Genomic DNA, 14,129 nt, shown 5'->3' on the forward strand with positions numbered 1-14,129 from the left:
GGATGAGCTAGTTCAAGGTGACATACAGCATCTTTAGCAAGTCATTGGATTCTCTAACATGGGGGAGAACAGGAAGCACAGAACATGTGTCAGGTTTCTCCAGCCTTTTTATAGGTGGAGGGCAACATGTCAAAGACAGTGTGTGGCCAATGAGTTTATTCTGCCCCAAACTTCTTCACAAGACCAAGTTCTCGAGTGTGGCCAGGGACTACCTAAAATTCCCTCTAGACACTGACAGACTTCTCCTGGGCCACTGACAATGCCTAAGCCCAGTAAGCACCATACTGCCCATCTCAAACAGTCCATACATGAGTAAGGTGGGAAAGACACTTTGCTTTGCCCTCTTCTTCCCCCAGTGCACTGTACGAGGCAGGCCAGGATTTTTATCCTTCCACTGTAAACTATAATACCTGGTTTAAAATTATATTACAAGCCATTAATACAAACGGAGGGTTTGGGAGGATTTTATAACCCACAAGAGATGACACTCATAGGTTATGATGTCATTCAAACCACTTGATAATATACTGTACTAGCTTGCAATATTCCAAAAAGCAGCTATTAAACTAAATATAGATGAGGAGCATGTTGCTACAACAACACAAAATATTATGAACAGCAGTTCTCAGAAATATATGGCTACAAACCTGAGTTTTATTAATCTGTTTAGACACTTTTTTTTACGTGGGGTAAAAACAACTGCTGTGGTCCTCTGAAGGTGCTTACACTGTGGATCGAATCTAAAATCACCACAGTGAAAAAAATAAAAGGCCCATCAAACACTGCGGTAATCCTAGAACATATACATATATATATGTTATATATATATTTGATGTATGTAAACTACAACACTCCTAGACAGAAATAAATCCGTCCTGGCTATTTTAGGTAATTTGGTTGCATTACCTTTCTTTTCATACCAAACTTAAGAGCAATAAAAAGGGAAAATGTAAATACTAGTTCCTACACTTTTGTAAGTCACTATTATCAAAACAGAGTGCTTTAATTATATTTCGGGACTAGGGTATGGGCTGGGTGACAAGATTTACTAGAGGTCAATGCGAGCAATAACCATTTTTCTTCCCAATGAAAAATAATACCATCAATGGGAGTTGTTAAGAACTATTAAACCTGCTGAATTTAAATGCTTCTGTAGGATACTTAATCAGAGATGGTTGGTCATTCTGGTTAGAGGTGTAAAACAGTTACCAGTCCTGACGATTATTTTGATTGTTTTATTATTTTATGTTATTCATATTTAAAGCCCTGTATTATGAAGGGGTGGGTCTCAGCCAAATATATTCTTCTCCTAAAAGGAATAATGTTTTGGGGGAACAGCCTGAGAAAGCTATGCCTCCATGCTTTCCTAGAAAGACTTCACAGGAAAGGGGAATAAAACTACTTCAAGTGGTGTGTCACAAGAAAGGAAGGAAGGATCCCTACCAAACAGAAGATGACCCCAGTGGAGCTAGATCTCTGATTTGCTGGATCAGCAGACTGAGGGTCCCTTCAGGACTAAATATAAAGCCCACAGCAGAAGTCAGAAGGACAAACCCCATGTTCAGCAGCTTTCCAGTAGGCACAAACCCTCATGCGTCAAATCCAGCAAAGCTCTTCCTCAGCCATGAGTCATACAGGGGATTTCAAGAGCAGCATTTGACCCAGTCATGAACAGAAGTATTGCCCAAATAAGACATGGAACAAAAAAAAAAGAACATGGAGTATTTATAGCTGTTCCCTAAATCACTGGAGGTTGGTTTCTTGGATTTAGTGTGGAACACAATGAAATCCACCTTCTCATCTCAACGTGGCAGCCTGACATGAACTGGCCAAAGCAACGCACTGCTATGAATTTTTTTACAGTTCAGCTGAATAGCCTCTCTTACAATTAAACTTTTGAATATGTTTTAATACAAATGTAATAGATTGTTTTCTCATGAGCTGCTGCTTAAAGCCTTGTTTATAATAAATATTTATAAGTATTTATAAATAAAATATTAATTACTTAAAATGACATTTTAATGTGGTGCTACATGTCCAAGAAATGCTGCGCTATGTTATGTGATCTCGGTGTGGGATTTGTGAACTCGGAGGCAGTAACGACAAGCAGTGAGAGTGCTACAAATAATCCCTGCATCAAGAACCTTCAATATGAGTAAAAGTAGTAAGAAAGAGGCTACACCAAGGGACAATATTCCTTTATCTGAAAGAGGTAGAAATAAGTAATGACAATGACCTGGACGGAGAATTGTACTTAAGAAAACCATGGCTTTATAGTTCTATGGCTCGTAGGATTAAAAATTGGGGTTCTATTATGATGAGAGAAGTAAGAAACCTTTTAAACCAAGAGACTACCTAATACCCTTTGTTTTCTGTTCATGATGGTGCATCAACATCTTCTGGGAAAAACAGAACAGTTCAGGAATTGGAGTCTGAATACAAGGAGCCCAGCAGCCCACTACTGACTTCTTGTCTAGACTGTCCTATATTTTGTCATGCCACAAAGTCACAGGCATGTCCCAACCCCAAAGCAGCTGCACAGTTTGAGCAGGGACGGAGTGAAACACTTTGTGGATTCCTTGAGTGAAAAAGGAAACTCCAAACGTTATTACTGCTTCACTTAAATGCGTATATCATCAGCAGTGTTCTTCAAAAGCAGTCACCTTTTGGCTAAATCTGCTTTCCGTGTCACAAGAGCAGACAGTTGATATTTCAAATGTAGTTATTAATTGAAGTCTATAAAATATACCTCTCTATCTAGGAAAAAGCTTCATGTGCAGGCAAGCACATCATATCTCAATACCACTAGTTTTCATCAACAAAGTATTCTGGAGGCCTTCACCTTACTATTTCACCTCTGGGCTGCTCAGAAGAATTAACCCTATGTACACTGTCTGCCAAAAAGAAACCAAAACCACATTTTCATTTCTTTTGTTCCATCTTAGTTATAACTGTTCAGCACAGGCTGTATATGGGTCTGAAAGAATTATGGCCACACAATACTCATGACAGCTGGAGGAAAGCACTGTGTTTGGATACAAATGACAAGTGTGGTAAGGTCCACAACACACCTTCAAAGGGTGCCGGTGTCAATTACCTCCAAGCCTCTCCAACAGCTTCTGACAGGGCAGTGAGAAAGTACCATATTTAATCTACTTAAAGCTAGACTGGACAAAGCGCTAGAGAATATACTGTACAGGGAGAGAAAACCTGTGTCAGGAAGGGCAGGGATGAGATGATCTAATGCAAAGGAACTTTTTCATCTCTGAATTTTGTGATTCTCTGATGTACATGCAGAAATAGCGGGTCTGAGGAATGATGGTGAACACTTCTTCGGACTTGTGACGAAGTTCACTGCATAGAAATAAGAACAAAACAATTAAAAGAAAGAAACAATTTTACTGCTCCTCTTTGAGAGTTTGGGGTGTGGGGGGGGGCAGTTTCTGGAACGGTTCTTCCTCTTGAATTAATAATGCCTTTACATGTGACATTCTTGGTAGAATAAAATAGGAGAGAATCACACAGAGATCCCAATATTTGGGGTCATTATTTGGGGTCAGACTTTCCAAGCAGGCAGCCAAAACACAATCCATCACCATGACCCATTTGCCTTTAATAAACACCTGAAACCGCAGACAGGCCTTCTCAACAGGCTGTTGGAGCAAAAGGGCCAACCCAGAGGGGCAGCTTACAGGACGCTGGTGAAGGATGTGAGTCACCATGTTGAAGTCAGTGCAATGACTCACATCTTTCTAAGCTGGTCATAGATCTAAGTAGCTTGTTGAACTGGTAGCTACATATGGAGACATGAGATTTATCAAAGTAAATGCCAGAGTTCATGAGGTGATTTTGAGAATTTGACCTTTCAGTCTACTTCGCTTCACAATGTAAGTCAGCCATTGACTCTAGTGGGCCTTATACTTGACCTGAACATGGCCTGAGAGGAGCTAAAGTTTTTGCTAGACACTTTATGAAGTCTACTGTGCTGCTGGGAAGTGTGGCAAATATACAAGCTAGCAATTAGCTTTTGGGGTAACTAGGTCAGTAGAATGCCACTTATTGAGTAGTAAGATTTTGCACCACATCTTGCTGCCTCAGAAAGCTATTACTAGTGAAAAGAAACCACATCATTACATGTGGTCATATGCAAACCTCAAGGAAGGTCTCCGGAAGGAGGAAGCTGCTGTTTAACGAAGTAGCAATGAGCATATGCTGAATTATTTCACTCCTTTTATATATATCATGTCTGCTTTCTGTGGTCAAGAAATCTCGTAGTATACAAAAATTAGTTTGGTTAGTGGCTTGTGTTTGTTGAAGGGATGTGATTAGCATACAAATAGTTGATATTCAGACATTTATATTTAATCAAACTGGGAAAATAAACATGAGCAAGACACACTTAGCTCCTTATTATCACCATCCTCTTCAGATGTCTCTTAACTCTAAGGTTTGCATACTCACAGCAGTTAGGGCTCCCACTCCAGGGATGGAGGTGAGGACACTTGGCTGCTCCCACCCTCCCGCCTCTTCTCCACAAGCAGTATGACGACTGCATACTGACACCATTAAAACACAAGGCTGTTTCTCACAACACAGTTTTCAGGATAGCATGCACAGAGGGAGACTGGGTAACAAACGTGTGATTGAAATACCCACCATCTCTCCTTGGTATCACCATGAACGTCAATAGGAAAAAAAAACCCAAACCAAAACATGATAGAGTATATTGCTAAATTGAGACAAAACTTTAAAAGCCTATTAAGGAACCCTTCCCAATTGTAAAGTGAATGCTTATTGGGATTGCCAGAATTGTTGGTGAAAATACTTTCTGATCAAACCAATAACTGACACAAAACCAAACAAAAGGCAACTTTAATTTTGTGCCCCTCCTGGTTCACTCTTTTTCTTCCTTCTTCAGTATGAAATTTGCTTTGAGATCATTCAACATATGCAGAAAATAATCTATCAGCTCTAACACTTATTTACCTGATTTTATTTTATATAACCCTGTTTTAATGTCATGATAACTTTGTCAGGCTATAGACAATGTGCTTCAAGAACTGACCTGTTTAGAAATTTCACACAGTATTTTCCTTTGCTATCTCCACTTGATATACATTGGCTTTGTGATACTTCCCCTGAAACCCTGACTAGCGAAAGCAAACTCACTCTGACAGAAAGATTTTTGAAGCTGTTATTTTAATCTTAAAGTTTACATACCTGTCAGAGGATAGCACGTTCATAGCCTTTACTATTGTTCACAGATTCTTTTTTCCACAGTCTACACATAGGTCTCAAGGGTTCTTGCTCCTCAAGGCAAATTACCTCTGAGTGTGTAGGTTTACCTCCGGGTCTGTATTTTTTTTTACTTTTCATATGCTTCTTTCTTTGTGGTTTCCTTCCTCTCTTTTCCTTACTTTCAACTCTTGACCAGGACCCTTAAAGGAAAGAAGAAAGACACTTGGATACCATGGTGATGGGTGACCTTATGAAAACACAGATAAATAGACAGGGGTATTGTTATGTTTCCTTCGCACTGTTTGACTGTGCTACAGTTGGGTGAAAACATTTGTTCTACAAATAAAAGAAAACCTTTCAAACATTACTTTGGCCCCAGTCTTGTTCCCAGTGATGTAGCTGAGGATAGGACCTGTGTCCTATTGGGCCCTTCACCTAGTCAAGAACTGAAGACAAACTACTTAATGGAGAAGAGACTTTACAGCTGATTGATTGATTCTTCCATACAATACATGATGTGGTGCAAAGATTAGGTGTTTTGTTTTAGGCAAAATATTTGGGTGTTTCAAAACTATAACCACACTCTTCACTCTCTCCAGACCTTGAACATGGTGATTTCTTATCATCATTACAATGTATTTCAAAGCACTTTCAGCGCTTTAGTTGGAATTGTTTAGTGACAGCAAAGAGTCTTCAGAGAACAAAAACCAGCAAGAGCTTGTTTAAAAGAGGAAATAACTATGTTTAAGTTTTACACTATAATTAAACTATGTCTAAAAACCAAAATAATTTAGTAGTTTAAACTATGTTACGCAAAGATGTTTAAGACCAGTTGTAGTGATATAAGTATTTTCTGAATTGAAGCCATAACATAGTACAGGGACCTTAAAGATTATTTAACAACCTATGGCTTATTTCTCCCAGTTCTGCCAAGAAGCCTTTACAAATCTTACACACACAAATCACTTTTTGCTCATGTGAATGAAGATGGTTTTTAGTAGGCATTTTTCCTCTTCCTTCTTTTAAAGCCTCCATACAAATCAGCAAAATCTGTACAAATCAATATTTTTTTTCTGGGGCCAAGAACAGGACACTGCAGCTCTCAGGGTTTGGAAAACAATTCATGTGTAATTGCTCTCTCAGAGCCCAGGAGAGGAAGGCTTTGGAACAGCTAGAACATCAAGAGGCACAGTTTGTGACAGCCTAGAGAAGGCAAAAAAGAGGGGAAAGGTGGAAGGCAAGAAAAGAACAAGACAGAGAAGAAGCTAAAGGAAAAGGCCCAGCCTGTTTTCTCTGAGAAAAATTCAGGCAGTCCAATGCAGAGAGAATTCGGCAGGGCGATTCTGCAATGTCTGGAGGGAAGGAGATGAGCCAAGTAACAGCCTTGTGAAACACAACTAGAAATTCAGCCAGAGACAGCATTGATTTCTTTCCTCCTCCCTTTATCCCCCCTGAACAGAAGATATATGTGTTTAGATCAACTCATGCCCTTATTGAGTCTTGAGCAGAGAAGAGTCTGACTCAAGCACTTTTCATGTAGTCTGCAGGATTCCTGCACACAGCCTGGGCAGATTACTGGGATAAATTAAGACCCAGCCTCTGCCCTTAACCTATAAGAAAATTCACCCCCGTTGTATTAAGTGGTTTAAAAAATAAAACAAATAAACGATCCAACAGACTTGCAACAAATCTTTCTAACTGTTAGGTTAACACTGCATGAGATGTTTATATGACAGATCATGACAGGAGGTGACAGACTTTCAGACCTTGGCTGAGAAGTAAGATCAGCTGGAGGTAGATGATTCCTGTCAATAGGTGAGCTTCATGCAGCCAGAAGAGTGATGACCTGATGCTATGGAAGGATCTTTATTTTCTTCTATTATACCTCTGTGTGTACAAGTCCAGGGCTTTTTTTTTTAATCCATAAAGTAGCAGAAATAGACAGCAATGTTTAAAAGCATGAATTACAAATGCCTTCAGTTTACTGGAGGAGATGGAAAAACTGATTATGTGGAATCTGGACAGTGCAAAAGACAACTGCCCAAAATACAGTGTTATTCCTGACCTAGCCCTGTCCTCATCTTTCATCTCATACACAGTACACCAACCCCTGCCTCTGCTCCATGTACAGTGCCAGCCTTCACCGCCTATTTGTCAAACCTTCCACAAGCACCTTCTGCGACATGCCAGCCCCTTAGCACTGGGTGAGCTCCCTGTAAAAGTCCACAAGGTCAGTGGCTGCATTATCCTGCCTTATGTCCCTCCTCAAAATCAACCTGTGATGTGATTTTTGGGCAGCACAGGATATTGGCAAGGCAGCTGGTGTGCTAAGGAGGCTGCTGAGGATATCAGTTGAGCTCTGCTGGCATCCCTCAGGGGTCTCCAGCTTGCTCAGTGTTCACTAACACTCACTTTTGGGCTCAAGCCCATACATCTGCATTGCTTTGTGCACAGCCCAAGTTGGGTGCAAGCAAGCTTTGGGGACATTCCTCAACTACATGCTTCATTTTGCCACAACAGGGCAATGCCCAATTTATGCACTGGAGCAAAAGGAAAAAGAAAATCAGAGCTGTTACACCACCCCAGTGGCACCCTCGCTATCATGCCATGAGGGACCTTGCCTCTGCAGTTGGTTTCTCTTCTTCTTTTGGGCTGTCACAACCCTGCCTCTCTCGTAACACCTTCTCTGTTTAACAAATGCAATTTCAATGCGATGAGCAGAGTGCAGAAGGAGAAGCCTATCCATAATGTTCACTATATTCAAAAATCAGCTTGCCCCCACAAATCCAGCATATAGCAAATGACTCATCTGGAAGGCTTGGGTTCAACTGATGACATATAAAGACTAAAGTGTATTAAAGTTAATGAACTTCAGAATGATGATTAATACCAAAGAGAACATAACACTTTATGGCAGCTGAGACAATGCTCACTCCTTTTCATTACTTTCCTGAGGACAACCTGCATTAACAAAAAAAAAGACGTCTGACACGAACAGCTGTTGACAAGCATACAAAATGGAGCACAAATACTACCTACTATCCATAGCTACACCCAGGAGACCTTTGCAAAGTGTTTGAATATCACCTGCTTTATTTACTGTAATAAGTGAAATGTGTTCTCTTTAGCCAAGAATGCAACTGAACTTGTGGGAAGACACCCTTTGTGTACCTGCTGCCAAAGCCAGAATGCCAGCTTCTTCCACACATTAAGCATGTATCATTGATGCTGCTGAACTGCCCAGAAATACTGTTAATCCTTCAAAAAAAAAGTGAGGGTTTAATATTCTCTCTATAGATCCAACATGTTCCAAGAGCTAATTAATTGCTGCTGCTACTTACTGAAGGAAAGAGCCAAGAGCCATGTGTTTGTGCTATTCATGTTTCTGATAGAAACATCTGATTTTGTTGTTGTTGATGAGAAAATGCTCTAGGAAAGGGCACCAGAGCACTTTTCAGCATGGCTGACAATATGGCTCCCTATTTGTTTGCTCTTTTACCTGCTACCTGCTGAAACCCAGCATACGTTCTACATGGAGCCCTGCCTGCTGTACAGTAAACACCTTTTCCTAAAGACTGCATTTTGGCTGTGCCTTCCCAGACCCTTTGTGTGTAAGAGGAGCATTAAACAAAATATGTTTTCTGTGGGGAATATTTCTGTAAACACTGGATTGAAGACTGCTCAGAAAACCCCAAAACCCCACCCCACACACATTTTACATGTGCAAGAAATAAGCACGACAGAACGCATGCCGCCAGGCTTTCCTGTCACACGCACCGTGGTCGCAGCCCCGAACACCAGTTCTGATCTGCTGCCACACGCTTCTGACATTACAACCATCTCCTTTTTCCTGGTTAGTGTTCAAGAACTGCAGCACTAATTCCTCCTGGTTGCAGTGCCAAATGACTGTACTGGAATGAGTCCATGGAATGAAGTGAATCCCATCTATTTTTTTTTTTTTTAGGCATCAAAATCATAACACTGATCTTTCAAAATATCAGCCTGGGTTTCCAGAAGATGAATAGCTGTCTTCAGGCAGTGTTGGACCAGCAGAGTCTCTCTGACCTTTGGACTTGCTTCCCCCACAACAGGGACAACCAAGGGCAAACAGTAAGAGCAACAGCCAATGATTCAGGATGTCCTCTAGCAGTGATCTTACACTCTGTAAACAAATGACATTATTAACATGCCCAGTAGAGGCTTGGTTTTGGCTCCTTCTCTTTCTTATTTGAATTAATTTCCAAATAAGACCATTTATGACCTTTATCTGAAGCAGCATTATGCAAGCCAATACTTGTGCAGGCCAGTGTCTGTATTCCAGGGCAGAAGACACCAGGAGCTAAAAGGAAGAAAGGAGGTTTCTGCTCCAAAACAAAGTGAAACCAGGAAAGGCCTTTAGACAAATGAATCACAATTTCAAGTCAACTGCACTAAGGGAAGGGGGGAGTTTCCATTGCAGAGGAAGAGATCTGGCTTACCCAGAGCACGCTTTTGCCACTGCTTTTCTGGCAACACCAAGATGCAAATGAAACAACAGTTGTAACAGGCTGAAAAGACTCTGAAGAGCCTAATCCAAACAACACCAAGTGACTGTCACAAGAGTGACTGTCAGCTTAGTCAAGGCTTAAATCTTTTTTGGCTTGTTTGCACTGCTGTGATTTCCATTTCCTCTGTACAACAGCGAACCACAATGCAGGGAGACAGGAAAAAGGCATTCTGCACAGGACATCCAAAACCCCAGCTACCCCAAACTGTTATAAAACACTGAGTTTAATGATAAAAGCAAAGGAACTGCAAAGGCGACAGTCCACGCAAGCTACACTCTTATAGTCAGAACTAAGCTTCAAAGTGCAACTCTGCTACCTATAGTTATTGGCTATTTGTCCCTCTCAACCCCCAAACACCCAGCTACTGAAGGCTGGAAGCAGTGCATTTCTAATGACCTTGCCATTGCTCTTCCTGCTCTAGCATGGACTACTGCTATAAATTTGGTTATCTCTCTCTAAAATTTGATTTGTTCTCAGTTGAACAGAAGCACAGAATTTCCCAGCTGAGTTACACATTACGGGAAAAAGTGTTCCCTTTTGGGTTTTTCAGCCTGCCATATTTCAGTTTGCTTGACTCTCCGCTTCTTGTTTTGTGCTGCCTTCGCATCCCTTCTTACTTGCTCCATTCCGAAGAAAAAACATTTCATCCTTTTCCATCAGCCATTAATTATTCTCCCTACTCTAACCAGAATCTACTGTAACTCTCCAGCACACTTACAGAGCTGGAGTGCTCTCTACTACCTATAGCAATGCCATCTGTGGGTCTATGAAACTCTGATTTATGTATTTCTGTGTAACTCATTTCTTCCCTCCTGAACAAAGTCTCAGTTAGTCATACTCAGTATCACACAGTTCCTTTTCTCATCACAATATTTAGATGCTCAACTATATCCTAATTGAAAGGGCATGACTTTCGCAAGGAAAACTCCTCTTCCCTTTCCAAAAGGCCTCAGTAATAGGTATTGCCCCAACACCCTGTCGAGGAGCTCTCTTTAAACAGAAACGCTACGATATTTCAGGAGCATTTACAGATGTCTGAGCTTTCAAATGCTGCTGAGCATGTTCATAGGTGTTTCACTGGAACAGGCACAGAATCTGGCAGGATCAAGCCCTGAACGGACAGAAAAGAAATAGATGCTCACATAAATAGAGAATAATTATAAAATTTCAACTGAAACACGTTTTTTTTTTTTTCTGTGAGGTCTATTTTACTCTTAAACATGAGAAAATGATGGCATAGAAAACAGACATCTAGTAAGAAATGATAAAAGTTAATTTTCCCCCACTTGATGCTGGCATTATCTGGTTCTTTGCTGACAGAATTTTGCTTCACAGGAGAACAAAGGATGCCTTAAAAAGAAAATTATCAGTAGTACAGTAAGACAGTAAAAGGAAATACTTAAATTACAGCCTCTGTGTGATACTTCCTGCTCGTATGTGTCACTGTAACAAACAGTCTAACAGGACCCAGCCTAACAGGACGCAGGCAACGATAGATGGTTGTACACAATGAATTGAATAGTAGGTGGAATAAAGTAAATCCTTTGAGGTAGGACATAAACCATGGGAGGTTTAGCCGAGAGTTAAGCAGATCTGTCCCTGTGGCCAATGACAGGAGGAGCACAGCTCTGAAAGCCTCTGTTTGTTGTGTTTGGTCCATGCTATGCCCTGGGCTTCTCTCAGAGCACCTGCAGACCTTGCTGGCCTGGTGTGCTGGTGCTCAGAGTTTCCTGAAAGCAGGCCAGAGGTGTGCACAAACAAACCCTGAATGCGTGAATCAGCTTTTGTAATGTTATTTTAAGCAAAAGATGATGCAAGGTGCTTGTGGGAGGGAAGGGGGAGAGAAGTAGGGAAAGAGAGAGGAAAAAAATAACCATTTTAACTAGAAGGCCTGCCTGTACCTTTTCACTTAGTGACTTAAATACACAGATGACTATAGCTGAGGGATATTAAATGTGAATCCTGCACAGTACATTTTTAGGAGATATAAAAATCCAACATACTGTAAAATTTATAGCTTCCTTTCCCTCCCCAAAAAAGGAAAAGAAAAAAAAATCTATTGGTAGAACATATAAATTTTGCTGAGGCTCTAAAAGGTGTCATAAAACGTCCCTGCCACAGATACAGTTGGGTTACAGTAGGTATTTCTATAACTCAGATTTGTAATAATTTGGGGTTTGTACATTGGGTGGTAATACTGCGGTGCTTTAGGCAATATGCCTATAATGTCCAACACAACAGAATGCCTGTTGGGTCTCATTTCATGTATATAAATTATATATAATCTGAACAAACATGAATGGTGGGACCCATATATAAACAGTCTTAATATTTCAACACCTACATTTCTTTATGAACCTGGGTGGTTAGAAAGGTGGTTGCAAATGATTATTTCTTTACCAAGTTCACATAGAGTAGTTTGCTCAGTTTAATAATAGTCTATCTTGTTCAGGCTGAACAATCTGGTCCCTGTGGGGGGAAAAAAAAAGGGGGGGAGAGAGTAATAAATCAATAGCCCAGATGTAATCTTAGGTGTCTAGAATGCAGAGAGGGATTTTGGAGCATAATGGCACTGGTTGTCTATTGTCATTCAGACATGAGCTGCATCAGAAAAGGGCTTGTGGGAACCTGATAAGAGTTGGTCAAAAGTGGGCCATAAATCAAATGCAGGCAGTATTCTGCTGATTTCACACACACGCTCACTGGGGGAAGGGAAAAAAAAAGGAAAAAAAAAAGATAGAAAAGGTGATAGATCTGCAATTTACTGCTTATCACATCTGCTAGAAGTTTCATAATACAAAAGCCTGACCTTCAATGAATAAACACCCTCGTTGACTACCTGTTTCTGCCTAGGAAATACGGCACTCAAGTCTCCTACAGCTCAGAAATGTGGCTACGAAAATGATGTGACATCTTCAGGTTTAACAAGCTTCTTTTTGTTGCTAGCAGTTGAGTAGCTGTCACTTTAGTTACTAGTAACCACTTTAACTTCAGATGCACAGGGTTTATTGAAAAGAACTAGATACTTACTCAAAGACACTAATAGCCTATGGGGAAAAAATAGTTCATAGCACAAGGATTATGGAAAGAGCAATGTGCATGGCTCTTTTACTTACATTTACATTCTGCTTCTGCCTAAAGAGAAAATAAAAGCAGTAACAATACACTGATTATAGAGACCTCTCCATGATGCAATACAGGTACCTCTGCCGGGATTCTACACACATCAACATCCACAGGTCACTGGTGCTACTCATTTACCCGAGCCCATTGTAAGGGTCATTTGTCAATACTGACCTTGATTCAGACTCATATTCCAAAGCTCTGGCAATAGCTATTCCTTTACATGTTCCATATTTATTATTTCAAGACCAAACACTTTAAACTGTTTTGCCAATTTTTGCATTAATTGCCAAATCAATGCAATTTTTATCTGATGCTTCATCTGCTTTTAGTTATACCTTCTTAAGGACTTACTGCAGGTAATACAGCTCAAGTTAAGCTCCTATAATGTGAACAAATTAGGAGGGACTCAATTAGTATATTAAAGGAAAGATCCTTTAATATGCTCTTCATCCTGGAGAAGAGAAGGCTGTGTGGAGACCTCATAGCAGCCTTCCAGTATCTGAAGGGGGGCTATAGGGATGCTGGGGAGGGACTCTTCATTAGGGACTGTAGTGATAGGACAAGGGGTAACGGGTTAAAACTTAAACAGGGGAAGTTTAGGTTGGATATAAGGAGGAAATTCTTTCCTGTTAGGGTGGTGAGGCACTGGAATGGGTTGCCCAGAGAGGTTGTGAATGCTCCATCCCTGGCAGTGTTCAAGACCAGGCTGGACGAGGCCTTGGGTGAGATGGTTTAGTGTGAGGTGTCCCTGCCCATGGCAGGGGGGTTGGAACTTGGTGATCTTAAGGTCCTTTCCAACCCTAACTATTCTATGATTCGATGATTCTATGATCCTAATAATATGAGCTGGCACCTATCCCTTAGAACTCCACAAGCCTCACAAACATCAGCCTACAAACAGCAATTCCATTCTCCATCCCAGTATCATACAAAGGGAAAAGAGTATGAGATTAAAATAAAGCTTTTCCCAAGGTGCTTGCACTTCATTTTGCTTGCAGTAGTCCCTCAGATTCCCAGTCCCTCGAGGAGAAGACTGCCTTGATGCGAGACACTTTCTGCAGCGCAGGCCCAATCACTGACAATAATGAACTGAACATTAAAAAGATGGTGCGAAGTAGTGTAAAATATTTACTGCCCAGATTTTGTCGTGGAAGCTTTGTTGTTCTTGGGAAGAAATCTGCTCTTGTGGGTTCAGGATCCAACCAGTCAGTGCACAGA

At 40.8% G+C, this 14,129-nt stretch overlaps 1 long non-coding RNA gene across 5 annotated transcripts in view; it reads right to left on the reverse strand.

Annotated features, from left to right (window-relative positions):
* LOC133273251 (uncharacterized) overlaps positions 1-14,129 on the reverse strand; it is a 246,819-nt gene that overhangs the window by 130,227 nt on the left and 102,463 nt on the right. For all 5 annotated transcript variants that reach the window (XR_009744696.1, XR_009744695.1, XR_009744697.1 and 2 more), the window contains one exon: positions 5,221-5,438. This is a non-coding gene — a long non-coding RNA (uncharacterized LOC133273251). The remainder of the gene's footprint in view (positions 1-5,220; positions 5,439-14,129) is intronic.

The sequence above is a fragment of the Pezoporus flaviventris genome, unplaced genomic scaffold (genome assembly GCF_033815535.1).
Source record: "Pezoporus flaviventris isolate CSIRO_AGI_PZ_B2104156 unplaced genomic scaffold, CSIRO_AGI_Pfla_v1 ptg000031l, whole genome shotgun sequence".
In the NCBI taxonomy this organism is placed as follows: Eukaryota; Metazoa; Chordata; class Aves; order Psittaciformes; family Psittacidae; genus Pezoporus; species Pezoporus flaviventris.